The sequence below is a fragment of the Panthera pardus genome, unplaced genomic scaffold (genome assembly GCF_024362965.1).
Source record: "Panthera pardus isolate Hobbes unplaced genomic scaffold, ASM2436296v1 HiC_scaffold_10, whole genome shotgun sequence".
NCBI lineage: Eukaryota > Metazoa > Chordata > Mammalia > Carnivora > Felidae > Panthera > Panthera pardus.
In genome coordinates this window covers 99,393,486-99,407,484 of record NW_026526655.1, presented here as the reverse complement: position 1 = coordinate 99,407,484, position 13,999 = coordinate 99,393,486, and the positions used below count along the sequence as shown (strand labels likewise).

General features: G+C 34.9%; 1 protein-coding gene and 1 long non-coding RNA gene across 3 annotated transcripts in view; one reads left to right on the top strand and one right to left on the bottom strand.

Annotated features, from left to right (window-relative positions):
* Window positions 1–13,999, bottom strand: part of DPP10 (dipeptidyl peptidase like 10) — a 634,998-nt gene that overhangs the window by 41,382 nt on the left and 579,617 nt on the right. The window lies entirely within an intron of this gene.
* LOC109278747 (uncharacterized) overlaps window positions 1–13,999 on the top strand; it is a 63,280-nt gene that overhangs the window by 48,524 nt on the left and 757 nt on the right. The window lies entirely within an intron of this gene.

Here is a 13,999-nt window from a genome sequence, read left to right as displayed (position 1 = left end):
AATTTTGTCCACATGCCCTATTCTTGGAATTAACATTTACATCTTCAAAATGCAAATCTGATCATGGTCCTACTCTGCTTAAGAATATTTAAAAGAATTCAAAGTTATCTAGGACCCAATGAAATGACATTTACTATGCCCAGGCATAGTAAATAAAATATAATATATAAATAAATATAGTAAATAAAATAAAATATAAAATTATTGGAAATATCAGGAAAATATTACCCATGATGAGTAAAAAATCCAGTCAATAAAAATAACCTAGAAATAATACAAATGATATAATGGATTGAAAATAACATTAACATAGAGAATATAATTCTATCGCTTGTGTTTATTAAGGTGAAAAAAAAATAGGCATGAGGATCTTAAGGGGATATATGAATGAAATTTAAAAATAAGACACAAATTAGAATTCTAAAGATTAAAAACAGTAAAATCTGATATTCATAAAAACTATAAGATCTAAAATGAAAAAAATAGTAGGTGGGATTAGTAGCATAGTAGCTACTGTAGAAGAAACAATTAGTGAATTTGAGACTATGGCAAATAGACAATGTAAAAAATAAAAAATCAAAAAACAAGTTGACAAACCATGAAAAGAACATCAGCAACTTGTTGGAATTTGAACATCAGCAACTTGTTGGAATTTTTATTGATACATTAAATCTATAAATTTATTGGAGAGATTTCACATAGTGAGCCCTCTAATTCATAAGTATGTATGTATATCCACTGAGCCTTTAAGATCTCCCAGCAATGATTGTTGTTTTTCATTTTAGGGGACTTTCACATTTTTATTAGATTTATTATTGGATATTGTCAGATTTCTTGTTACTTTAAACATTTTGAACTATTTTCAAATTTTGCATTGCATTGTATTTCATAAAACAGTTGATTTTTGTGTACTATAACTGTAACCATGAAAAATTCACTCATTGCTAAAAGTTTTGTGAAAGTGTCTCAATTCCATATTTTTGTTTGGTTTGTTACAGGTATATCTTCGGCAAAGAAAGATAGTTTTCTACTTATATTTCTTTTCTTCCCTCATTTCATTGGCTAAATAATACAGTGATGCATAGAGGGGTGAGAGTGGACATTCTTCCCCAATATTGGGGGAAAGTAGTCAGTCTTTGAATATTAAGTATGATGTCAGTTGTAGGATTTTTGTAGATTCCAATTCATCTTATGAAGGAATTTCTATTCTTTCTATTATTAATTTATTGTTACTGGTTTTCATATTTATCAAATTTTTTCTTCTAATCCTCAGCATTAACAGTAAAATAAGGTGAATTACATTGATTGATTATTGAATATTATAGCAATCATGGATTCTTCAGGTAAACTCAATGTACTCATAATATTCTTTTACAAACTGGTAGATTTTACTTGCTGGTATTTAGTTAGCAAATTTTGCATCTATATTCATTAAAAAGGTCTTCCTTCCTCCCTCCCTCCCTTTCTTCCTTCCTTGTTTTTATTATTATTTGTCCTTATAATGTTTATGCTGGATTTGGAATTTGGAATGCTGGCCTTATATTTTCTGAGATTTTGTGTAAGCTTGGTATAAATGTATTGAATATTGCACAGAATGCACCAGTGAAGGTAACTGGAATTTTCTTTGTGGGAAGATTTTTTTTAGTAGATAATGAGATATTTTTATATTGTACTTACCCTGCCTGTTTAGACCCATTTCATCTAAAATATGAAGTTTACTGCCTTAAGATTACTTATAATATTCTATTACTATCATTCTAATGTGTGTAGGATCTGTTATTAACATTATGTAGTTCGTTAATGAAAATGGATGATGAGAATGTACATTTTCTTTGGTGACTGTACAGAACTTTATCAATTTTATTGATCTTTAAAACAATATTTACTTCTGTATATTTTCTCTACTGCTAGTCCATTTATGTCATCATTTATTTCCACTTTTTATTATTCCTCCCTTCAATGTAATTTGCTTTTCTTTTTCTACCTACTTAAGGCAGAAGCTTAGATAATTGATTTCCTTCTTTACAAAGCAAGAATTTAGAGCCAAAATTTCTTGTCACATTGTCAGGTGTTTTTCTGTGGCTCAAAATATTTTCTAATTAGTGTTCTAAATTATTCTTTGATTTATGTCCTACGTAGAAGTTCAGGTCTCATAACAAAACATTCTCAGCTCTTCTCCATTCCTTATTTTGGCTTCACTTTTGAAAGCTCTTTTCTAATATCATTATCCAGGTTAAGAATTATGTTTTCTTTTTCAGCATCATTTAATTAATTAACTTTAATTCCAGTACACTTAATATACAGTATTATAGTGATTCAACAATTCTTTTTTATTTTTTTAATGTGTGTTTATTTTTAAGAGAGAGAGCAGGGGCGCCTGGGTGGCTCAGTCGGTTAGGCGTCCGACTTTGGCTCAGGTCACGATCTCGCAGTCTGCGAGTTCGAGCCCTGCGTCGGGCTCTGGGCTGATGGCTCAGAGCCTGAAGCCTGCTTCCGATTCTGTGTTTCCCTCTCTCTCTGCCCCTCCCCCGTTCATGCTGTGTCTCTCTCTGTCTCAAAAATAAATAAACGTTAAAAAAAAAAATTAAAAAAAAAAAAAAAGAGAGCAGAGAGCAGGGAAGGGGCACAGAGAGAAGGAAACAAAATCTAAAGCAGGCTCCAAACTCTGACCTGCTAGCACAGAGCCCAATGCAGGGCTCAAACCCACGAACCGTGAGATCACAACCTCAGCTGAAGTTGGACGCTTAACCAACTCAGCCACCCAGGCGCCCTGTGATTCAACAGTTCTATACATTACTCAGTGCTCATCATAAGTGTATTGTTAATCTCCTTCACTTATTTCACCCATCCCCCACCCCCCACCTCTGGTAGCCATGTTTACCAGAGTAAACTGGTCTGTAGTTAGACTCTGATTTTTGGTTTCTCTTTTTTTTTCCCTTTCGTTCATTTGTTTTCTTTCTTAAACTCCATATATGAGTGAAATCATATGGTATTAGTCTTTCTCTGATTTGCTTCACTTAGCATTATACTCTGTAGGTACACCCATGTTGTTGCAAATGGCAAGATTGTATTCTTTTTTATGGCTGAACAATATTCCTGTGTGTGTGTGTGTGTGTGTGTGTGTGTGTGTGTGTGTGTGTGTATCTCACATCTTCTTTATCCATTCATCTATCAGTGAACACTTGGGCTGCTTCCATAATTTGGCTATTATAAGTGATGCTGCAATAAACATAGGGGTACATATTGCCTTTCGAATTAGTGTTTTTGTATTCTTTGGGTGAATATCCAGTAGTGTGATTACTGGATTGTATGGTACTTATATTTTTAACTTTTTAAGGAACCTCCATACTACTTTTCACAGTGGCTGTACAGTTTGCATTCCCACGGATAGTGCACGAGGATTCCATTTTCTCTCTTTATTGCCAACAATGTTGTTTCCTGTGGTGTTGATTTTAACCATTCTGATAAGAGTGAAGTGATACTTCATTGTGGTTTTGATTTGCATTTCCCTGATAATGAGTGATATTGAGCATCTTTTCATGTGTCTGTTGGCCATCTGTATATCTTTGGAGAAATGTTTGTTCATGTCTTCTGTCCAGTTTTTAAGTTGATTATTTGTTTTAGGGGTGTTGAGTTGTATCAATTATTTATATATTTTGGATGCTAACCCTTTATTGGATATGTTGTTTCAAAAATATCTTCTCCCATTCTGTAGGATATCATTTAGTTTTGTTCATTATTTCCTTCACTGTGCAGAAGCTTTTGATTTTGATGTAGTTCCAATAGTTCATTTTTGCTTTTATTTCCCTTGCCTCAGGAGAACTATCTAGAAGATTATTGCTACAGCTGATGTAAGAAAAATTACTGCTGCCTGTGCTCTATTCCAGGATTTTTATGATTTCATGTCTTACATTTAGGTCCTTATTTTGTGTTTATTTTTGTGTATGGTGTAAAAAAATGGTCCAGATTCATTCTTTTGCACGCAGCTGTCCAGTTTTCCCAACATCATTTGTTGAAGAGTCTGTCTTTACCCCAATGCACTTTCTTGCCTCTTTCATTGAAGATTAATTGACCCTATAATTGTCAGTTTACTTCTGGTCTTTCTATTCTGCGTGTCTATTTTGTGCTAGTACTATATATATGTACACACTACATTATGTATGTATTATACTATATTATATATACACAGTGCTATATATATGTTATATAATTACTACATATATACTATGTACATACAGTACTATATGTAATATACATAGTATATATAATATATATACTATACATATATACTATATATATAAACTATATATCATAATATATACTATATAGTCGATACTACATATATAGTATAGCAATATGTATTACAGTATATACAGTACTATGTATATTAAACTATACTATACTAGCATATATACTAGTACTATATTATATATAGTACTGTATATACATCACATATAGGTAGTAATATGTATTATAGTATAGTATATAACTATATATAGTATAGTAATACAGTAATGTATATTACAGTATATACATAATAATATATAGTACTGCATATATAGTATACATATATATAGTACATAGTATATACAGTATATATGTAGTAATAATATCACATATAGTACTGTGTATATAATACATATATAGTGTGCATATATTTACATATATATACATATATGCATATAGTTCTGGCACAAAATAGACACTTAGATCAATGGAACAGAACATATACTATATTCCAGTATGTAATTATTATACAGTATGTGTATATTATACATACAGTATGGATATACTATATATATGTGGTGTGTGTGTGTGTGTGTATATAAAATACTCTATATTATTACTACTACTACTGCTACTACCACTACAGCCTGTACTATAACTTGAGGTCTGAAATCATGATACCTCCAACTTTTGCTTTTTCAAGATTGCTTTGACTGTTAGGGGTCTTTTGTGGTTTCATACAAATTTTAGGATTATTCTATTTCTTTGGAAAATGCTGTTCATATTTTGATAGATATTTCATTAAATCTATAGATCCTTTGGGCAGTATGGGCATTTTAACAATATTTGTTCTTTCAGTACATGATCATGAAATATGTTTCCATTTCTTTGTGTCCTCTTCAACTTCTTTCATCAATGTTTTATGGTTTTCAGAGTACAGATGTTTCACTTCCTTAGTTCATTTTATTCCTAGGTATTTTCTTATTTTTGGTGCAAATGTAAATGGGATTGTTTAAATTCTCTTTGCTGCTTTATTATTAGTGAATAGAAATGCAACAGATTTCTATATACTGATTTTGTATCCCGCAACCTTACCAAATTCATCTATTCCATTAGTTTTTTGGTGGATTCTTTAGGGTTTTCTATATATAGTATCATATCATCTGCAAATAGTGAACATTTTATACTTCTTACTCACCAATTGGATGTTTTCCATTTCTTTTTGTTGTCTGATTGCTGCTGCTTGGACTTCCACTATCATGTTTAATAAAAGTGAGATGTCCCTGTGTTTTTCCTGACCTTAGGGGAAATGCTCTCAGTTTTTCACCATGGAGTATATTGTTATCTGTGGCTTTTTCATATATGGCCCTTATTATGGTCAGTTATGTTCCTTCTAAACCTAGTTTGTTGAGGGTTTCATCATGTTGTACCCTTTCAAATGTTTTTTCTACATCTATTGAAATGATCATATGGTTTTTATCCTTTATCTTAGTGATGTGATGATTCATGTTGAGTGGATTGTGAATGTTGAACTATGCATGCATCCCAGGAATAAAACCCATTTGGTTCAGGTGAATGATTTTTTTTTTGGTTTTTTTTTTTTTGTTTTTTTTGGTTAATGTAGGATCCAGTTGGCTAGTATTTTGCTGAGGAGTTTTACATCTATGTTTATCAGAGATACTGGCCTATAATTCTTTTTTCATAATGTCTGTATCTAGTTTTGGCATCAGTGTAATGCTGGCCTCATAGAATTTGGTAGCTTTCCTTTCTCTTCTGCTTTATGGCATATTTTGAGAGGAATAGTTATTATCTGTTCTTTAAGTGTTTGGTAGAATTCGCCTGTGAAGCCGTTTGGTCCTGGACTTATTTTTGTTTTGGGTTTTTTGACTACTGATTAAATTTCATTGCTTGTACTCAGTCTGTTCAAATTTTCTATTTCTTCATGATACAGTTTGGTGAGGTTATAGGTTTCTAGGAATTTATCCATTTCTTCTAGGTTGTCCAATTAGTTGGTATATAACCTTTCATATTCCTTTATAATCCTTTTTATTTCTCTGGTGTTAGTTGTCATTTCTCCTCTTTCACTTCTGATTTTCTTTGAGTCCTCTCTGTCTCTCTCTCTCTGTCTCTCTCTCTCAATTATTTAATTATTTAATATTTTTGATGAGTCCTGCTATAGGATTATCAATTTTATTAATCTTTTCAAATAGCCAGCTCCTGGAAACCTTTTTCTGTCTCCTTCTAGTCTTTTTATTTTTTAATGTTTATTTATTTTGAGAGAGAGAGAGAGAGAGAGAGAGAGAGAGAGAGGGAGGGAGAGAGACAGGGAGGCAGGCAGGTAGAATGAGAGTGGAGCAGGGGCAGAGAAAAGATGGAGACACAGAATCTGAAACAGGCTCCAGGCTCTGAGCTGTCAGCACAGAGCCTGATGCGGGGCTCAAACCCATGAACTGTGAGACCATGACCTGAGCCAAAGTCAGACACTTAACTGACTAAGCCACCCAGGTACCCCTGTCTCCTTCTAGTCTTAATGATAGTCTTCCTGGATTGAGCATTCTTTCTGCAGATTTTTTTCCTTTTAGCATTTTGAATATATCATGTCACTCCTTTCTGACCTGAAAAATCACCTGACAGCTTTATGGGGTTTCCTCTGTATATAAGTATTTTCTTTTCTCTTGCTGCTTTTAATATTCTATAACTATTTTTGCCTTTTCAATTACTGTGTATCTTGGTTGGACTTCTTTGGGTTGATTTTGTTGGGGGCTCTCTGTGCCTCCCGGATCCTTCCCTAGAGTTGGGAAGTTTTCAGCTATTATTTCTTCAGATATATTTTCTACACCCTTTTCTCTCTCTTCTTCTCTTATCCCAATAATGTGAATGCTATTACACTTGATGTTAAGTCTATTCTCATTTTGCATAACTTTTTTTTCCCTCCACCTGCTTAGGCTGATTGCTTTCAGTTACTCTGTCTTCCAGGTCACTGATCCATTCTTCTCCTTCCTCTAGTCTACTATTTATGCCATCTAGTGTATTTTTAATATCACTTATTAAGTTCTTCATATCTGATTGTGTTCTTTGTTCTGTGTTTGCTCTTTGTTAAATGTCTCAGTGATGTCCTCCATTCTTTACTCAGGTCCAGTAGATCTCTTTATGATCATTAATTTAAATTCTCTATTAAGCATATTATTTGGGTCTGTCTCACTGAGGTCTCCTGCTGTAATTTTTTTCCTGTTCTTTCATTTCAGACATACTCCCTCTTCCCATTTTGTCTAAATCTTTGCGTCTGTTTCTGTGTGTTAGGAAAGTCAGCTACGTCTCATACTCTTGAAAGTAGTGCCTTACAAAGACGAGGCCCTGTAGCGCCCTTCAGTGCAGTGTCCCCTGTTCCGCAGAACCGACACTTCGGGCATGATTCCTACATGTGCTGTGTGTGCCTTGCCACTTTTTCCACCAGTCCAGTCCTCTGCAATGCCTCTCTTTGTCTTTTGTAGGCAATGCTTGGTCCTTTTGTGTTAGCGGGGCAGTCTTGGGCTGCCTTGGGCTTGAGTTGTGTCAGACCAGGTGTTTACCACAGATACAGTCAAACCAGACTGCAGAATGCTTTACCTGTTTGTCCCCTGAGAAGCTTTTTCTTGGTGGGTGGGGCCTTCAGTCAGACCAGTGCTCTGTCTCCTGCCCACTACTGGGGTCACAGCTGGAGTAGTGTATGTGGTTATCTTCCCCGGTTCCTGGGACTGGAGTTACTTTGGAGATCTGTTGGCCCTTGTCAGGGCTCCTTGCACACTGCCAGACTTGTGGCAACTTTTGGTTGGGTTCTGGCCAAGAGCATGTTGGAGGGGTTGGCTCTGCCACGGGCAAGGATCCACAAAGTGCATGGGGGAGGGGTGGTGGTGTTAGTAAGGTTGTGTTTATCCTCTGGGGGAGGGGATCTGCATTTTCTAGGACCAAGGCCAGCCTGGCTGGAGGGGGCAGATCCAAAGTGCAGGGTACGGAGGTGTGCAGGATGTGCAGTGTTACCAAATAGCGAGTGTCTGGACCCTACTGGTTCCTGTAAGTGGTCATGTGTTTATGCTGGGAGGTGGGGGCAGGAAATGGTGCCCACCAGCTTCTTTGTTTCTGAAGTCTCTCAAGGATCCCTGGCACTCCAGCACACTCATGAGATTGATTAGTGAAGAAATCTCCCTTCTGTATGCTGCCTCTATGCTGTGTCTCTGTGGACTGTTTCTTGTGCTGTCTCTTTAAGGGTGGGGACTCAGTTTCCTCTTGCTCTCAGCGTTCTCCCAGAGCTGAGTCCACTCATTTTTTTAAAATTTTTTTAAGTTTATTTACTGAGAGAGAGAGAGCGAGCACATGAGCAGAGGAGGGGCAGAGAGAGAATCCCAAGCAGGCTTCCCGCTGTCAGTGTGAAGGCTGAGGTGGGGCTTGAACTCAAGAACCATGAGATCATGACCTGAGCCTAAAACATGAGTCCAAAGTTTAACCAACTGAGCCACCCAGGCGATCCCTGAGTGCACTCAGTTTTCAAATTTTACGTTTTGAGTACTGTTGGTTGTAAAAACTCGTGAAGTTCAGCCCCTCTGGTTTTTGAAGCCAAATGTCATGAGGATTTGTTTTCCCCATGTGGGCTCCCCAATGTGACAGTCTGCTTCACTCCCCTCTGTGCCATGGCAGCATCCCTCCCTCCCGCAGACAGTGCCAGAGTCCCCTTAGTTGTGGACTGTGTTCTGCTAGTCTTCTTGGCATTTTCTGGGTTATTTACACTGATGTGAGTGTTACCTAGTTGTATCCCTGGGACAAGATGTGCTTGGGGTTGTCCTATTCTGCCACCTTCTCTGGAATTCTTCCATCATCATTTTAAAGACTGCTCTATTTTTTTTCCCCCTGGTGAGACATTTGCATTAATTCTTGGCTTTGCTACCATGTATGTAATGTGTGGATATAATATGTCCTTCTAATTTTGATGATGTAAGGTTGTTTTGTTTTTTAAATAACCTTTTCTATTGGGATACATCCTGCTTGAGGCTTGTTGAGCTATTTTATACTTTTCATCTTATTTGGATTTGACCATTATTTCATCATATGTTTTATTGCATGCCTCTCCTTTTGACTCCAGTTAAAAATATCATAGATACAGATCATGACCTACATTAGCTTAGGCTCTGTTCATGTCTTCCATTCTTGTTCTTTTTGTGTTTGGAAGTTTCTCTTGATAATGTTTCAATTTTGCTGATTTTTTTGTAGTGTCTAATTTACTTTCAGTACTTTCCAGTGAAGTTTTTATTGCAGATATTTTAAGTTCATAAAGTTCCTTTGAAAATATCCTATTTATATTCACATTGTATCAACCTTTGCTTGATTTTCAAAATCATATATGTAATAGCTGGTTTACTGTATTTGTCAGAAGGTTCCCTCCCTGTCATTTCTGAGTCTGTTTCTATTTACTAGCTTTTTTCCCAGTTATGCATCACATTTTCTAGCTTCCTCACAAAGCCAGTAGTGTTTTATTGGATTCTGACCATTATGATATTTACAGTGCTTTGGATTTTGTTCTTTTGGAAACTGTTGGACTTTGTTCTGGCATATGTTTAAGCTATTTGCAGTTCAGCGTAATCATTTCAAGGCTCTGAAAAATATCTTTTTTAGTGTGGGTTTGGTTGACCTCTGCTATGCGGCTAGTGCTGCTCTACTACTAAGGCATGACTCTTGTGGGCTGTCTCCTAGGAGAACATTCTGGTATGTTGCCTGATTGGAACTTTTATCATATCCCCGCACTTTTTGAGCTCTGGCTTCTCCCAAGCTCACAAAGCATCTTCCTACGTCTGCCCAGCTAGGTGTTTTCTGCAGTGGACTTCAGATGATCCTCCACAGCCCTATTAAGATTTCTGTTTTGTTTTGTCCCCATTTGCCTCTTCCTATCCATTGTATTTGCCCATCTTCTCAACATTCCCAAAGCTTCAACCTTTATGAACTCCAATCTCTGTCTTTAGTATGACTCTGAGATACCACTGTACTCTTCTTGGATTGTTCTTCATTGCACTGAGATTCAGAAAAAGATTCCAGCCAGAAAGCCAGGGTGATTACATTAATCTCGCTAATTTCCCTTCTAGGGATCAGAGTCCTATCCTGACTATTGTCAGATGCTTGAAAAGTATTATTTATTTTATCCAGTTTTTCTCTTTTCCTTTCTTTTTTTTTTTTTTTTTTTTCCCCCTAGCAAGAGGCTTTTTCTACTTTTAGTTCAGTGACTCCATGGCCAGAATACAAATTTATTTTTTTTTTTAATTGTCAGTGGTTTATCATTGATACTTTAAATTTTTTTTAATGTTTATTTTTGAGACAGAGGGAAACAGAGCATGAGTGGGGGAGGGGCAGAGAGAAAGAGGGAGACACAGAATCTGAAATAGGCTTCAGGCTCTAAGCTGTCAGTACAGAGCCTGATGCAGGGCTTGAACCCACGAACCATGAGATGGTGACCTGAGCCGAAGTTGGATGCTTAACAGACTGAGCCACCCAGGCGCCCCTATCGTTGATACTTTGTTAAATCTAAACTCCTTAGAATGAAACATAAGACACTTATGACCTGGCTCCAGCTTGCCCCTATCACCCATACATATATCTTTGCTTGTAACTTAAATGTTTCTTTCCAGCCACATGGAACAACTTTTATCTTGCAAGTTTGAATATTTTCATCTCTTCATCTTTGTACATTCACATTCTTTGCCTTTCTGCTGACTTGCTTCCTTGAAATTGTGTCCACTTCTATCAGAGGAAATTAGAACCATCTAACTTTGTTTCCTGCACTGTCCTTTGAATTCTGTGTGTGATTGCAGGCACATCAAACTACATCTCTTGTAAATAAGTGCCATCCTCTACAATACAAATTTGGGAAATTAGATGTTCTCAGAGGTTTCTTCTATCACTAAAATGTAAGAAATTCCAGATATTCAAATAGGATATTTTCAAGGCAGCTATACCAAATATTCAGTTATAAAAATTAAAATGTGTATGCTTAAACTCTATATACCTTAATCAAAGATTCAGCATCTATAATCTAAGAATAGTCATAAAAATGCACTTAATTGTGGATAAAACCATTTGTTTTGTATTTAGAGGAAGCCAGTGTCACCTGATATTTGCTAACTACAAGGAGGACAGTTTTTAAAGAATAAATCCTACTAAATTTTTACTTTTATACCTCTAGCAGATCATCTTGTTGGCTATTTTTTAAATAAATGACAAGTGGTTTATTAACATGGCTAATTGACGAATGAATAAATCAATAGATACAGCCAGAGGCACCAATGAGTGTTATATACTAATGATTTCTCTTTATTATCAAATATCAATGGAAAAAATAAACCTAATTACATATAAACTAAATACATGAGTACAGGGCAGTTGAGAAATTTTTTACTTCTAAATAAAAAGGCCATTCATTTAGGCATGGGGCAAAAAAAGTCAATTCTATTTTAAACAAAGAAATATTGTAAGAAAAAAAAATATAGGAAATAGTAAAGCCATTTTGAAAATATTAAGAGTTGGTAGCATTTTTTTTTCATAAATTCCAAAAACAATACATAGTTTTTTGGCAAAATAGTGTGAAGAGGAAGAAATGTTAAGATGTGATCTTAAAAGAGAAGAAATTGAAAACAGAAAATTGGGAAGAAGAAAGGGAAAGAAAAGAAAGTAGAAGAGAAGTAAAGAGAGATGAGAACATGAGATGAGATGGGAAGAAGGAGACAATCATATATGCTAAATTAAGGAGAAAGAAAAGATGAAAATGTAAAAAGAAGAAAGAGAAAATGGTAATAATATGAGATAAAGGATTTTTGAAATAACTAAAGTTTTACATATTTATACCTCCTCTCAAGTCACTGAGCATATTAATGAGGGGTTTTTCATTCAAAAAGTAATATGTGTGTATATACATACATATGTACACACATATATGTGTGTATGTATATGTATATATATATATACACTCACACACATACATATGTATGTATATATATGTATATACATGTATATGTATGCAATACATGTTCATTGTAGAGTGTTAGGGAATACTCAAGAAGAAAGAATAAAGGTCACCTGGAAGGCTGCTAAGCAAATCCAAGAATTTTAACACTTGTATTATTTTCTTACAATTTTAGATGCATTTCAGTTTTGTTAGTGTGACATAAACATCTGGACTCCTTGATCACTTAAAAATATAGTTTAAACATTTTTGAAGACTTGTCTTTTATAAACATTTTTATTTTTAATCCTAATAGGAAACTGATGTTGACTTAGAATAATTTGATAACATTTTAATGAAAAACTATTTACAAATATACGGACAATGGACAGGAGTTCATAAGGGACAGTAACCCAGGGCTTAGTGGCTATGCTTGCAGGTCAAGGGCAGAGAGCAGTGATGGTTGTGTGAATCCAATGTGACCTTCAGCTAGGAGTTGTGGCAACCTGGGGTAACGCCACAGGGATAGATAGGGATGGAAGAATAGATAGTCCCAAAACCTCTTTTCTCCCTCTCTTCAGTCATCCAGGAGATTCACTTTAGCTGAAACTAACTGGCAGCCAAATGGAACAGAACCTAAGTCATCCGTATAGATAACTTCTGAGGCGGAAACCAAAGGGGAAAGAAACTGAGATCCAGTGGTTCTGGGAGGACAATCGGAAGATATTCAGGGCACCAATTAATATTTAATTAAAGTTTATTTACAAATCCCCCTCTTTTATTATTTGTTTTTTCCCCCACTATCATCAATAATGCTCTATCATCAATAATGCTGTTAGATGTTCTCTACTTAGCATGATTTCCTCAGTATAAACCATTAAGAGAAAAAATACCAGGTAAATAGATACAGAACACTTAAGGCTTATGACTTATTTTTTCCAAGAGATTGCTATAATTTATATTTCCTCTGGCAAGTTATGAGAGTATATCCTTATTAGCAATGTAAGTTTTTGATGTTATTAATTTGTTTGGAAAATTATATGACAATGTTTCACTCTGCATTTCTTTGATAACTATTAGGTTTAAAGGTTTTCATGTTTGTTATTTTCATTTTTCTTTTCATATCCTATTTTACTTCATGTGGCCCCAAATGAATTATGATTAGTTCATTAGTGTAACAAAGATTAATCCAAAATCCATTAACTCCAAAATTTACTTGATATTGAATGTGTTTTATCTCAATACATGTCTTTTAAAAAGAAAATTAAGCACCTGACTACTCCACGTGCCCCTTTTTGGTTTTTTTGACCCTGAGATAATCATAATTGGCTTATTTCACTCATAACAAAAATGTTTCATTGTTTGCAGTAGATATTACTAGAAAACATTGCCTTGTAACAGTAGAATGAAGTTAAAGTCAGATTGGAAATTTTTAGAAAACCATCATTTTGGCAGAATATGCAATATAATACATATTCAGTGCATCCTATGTTGCAAATATATCTCATCTTCCTGAAAAATTCATTTGCTAATTTGCCTACAAGGAAATTGATCCTATGAGATGCTAATTTGTCTCAGATCTCACAAAAGGTATGTAATGAACTCATAATCTGTAAAATGCAAGCCTCTATTTTATCAAATATTCTGTTTTATTATCATTGACATTAGTGTTAATACTGAACAGATTAATTTGCTTACCATAACCTCTTTAAAATGTATACTGATAACTAGAAACTAAATGATATGTTCACCTATTCCCAACCACACAAAACTCCATCACAAACTAAGCAATTGTGTCTTTTTCTAGAACAGGGA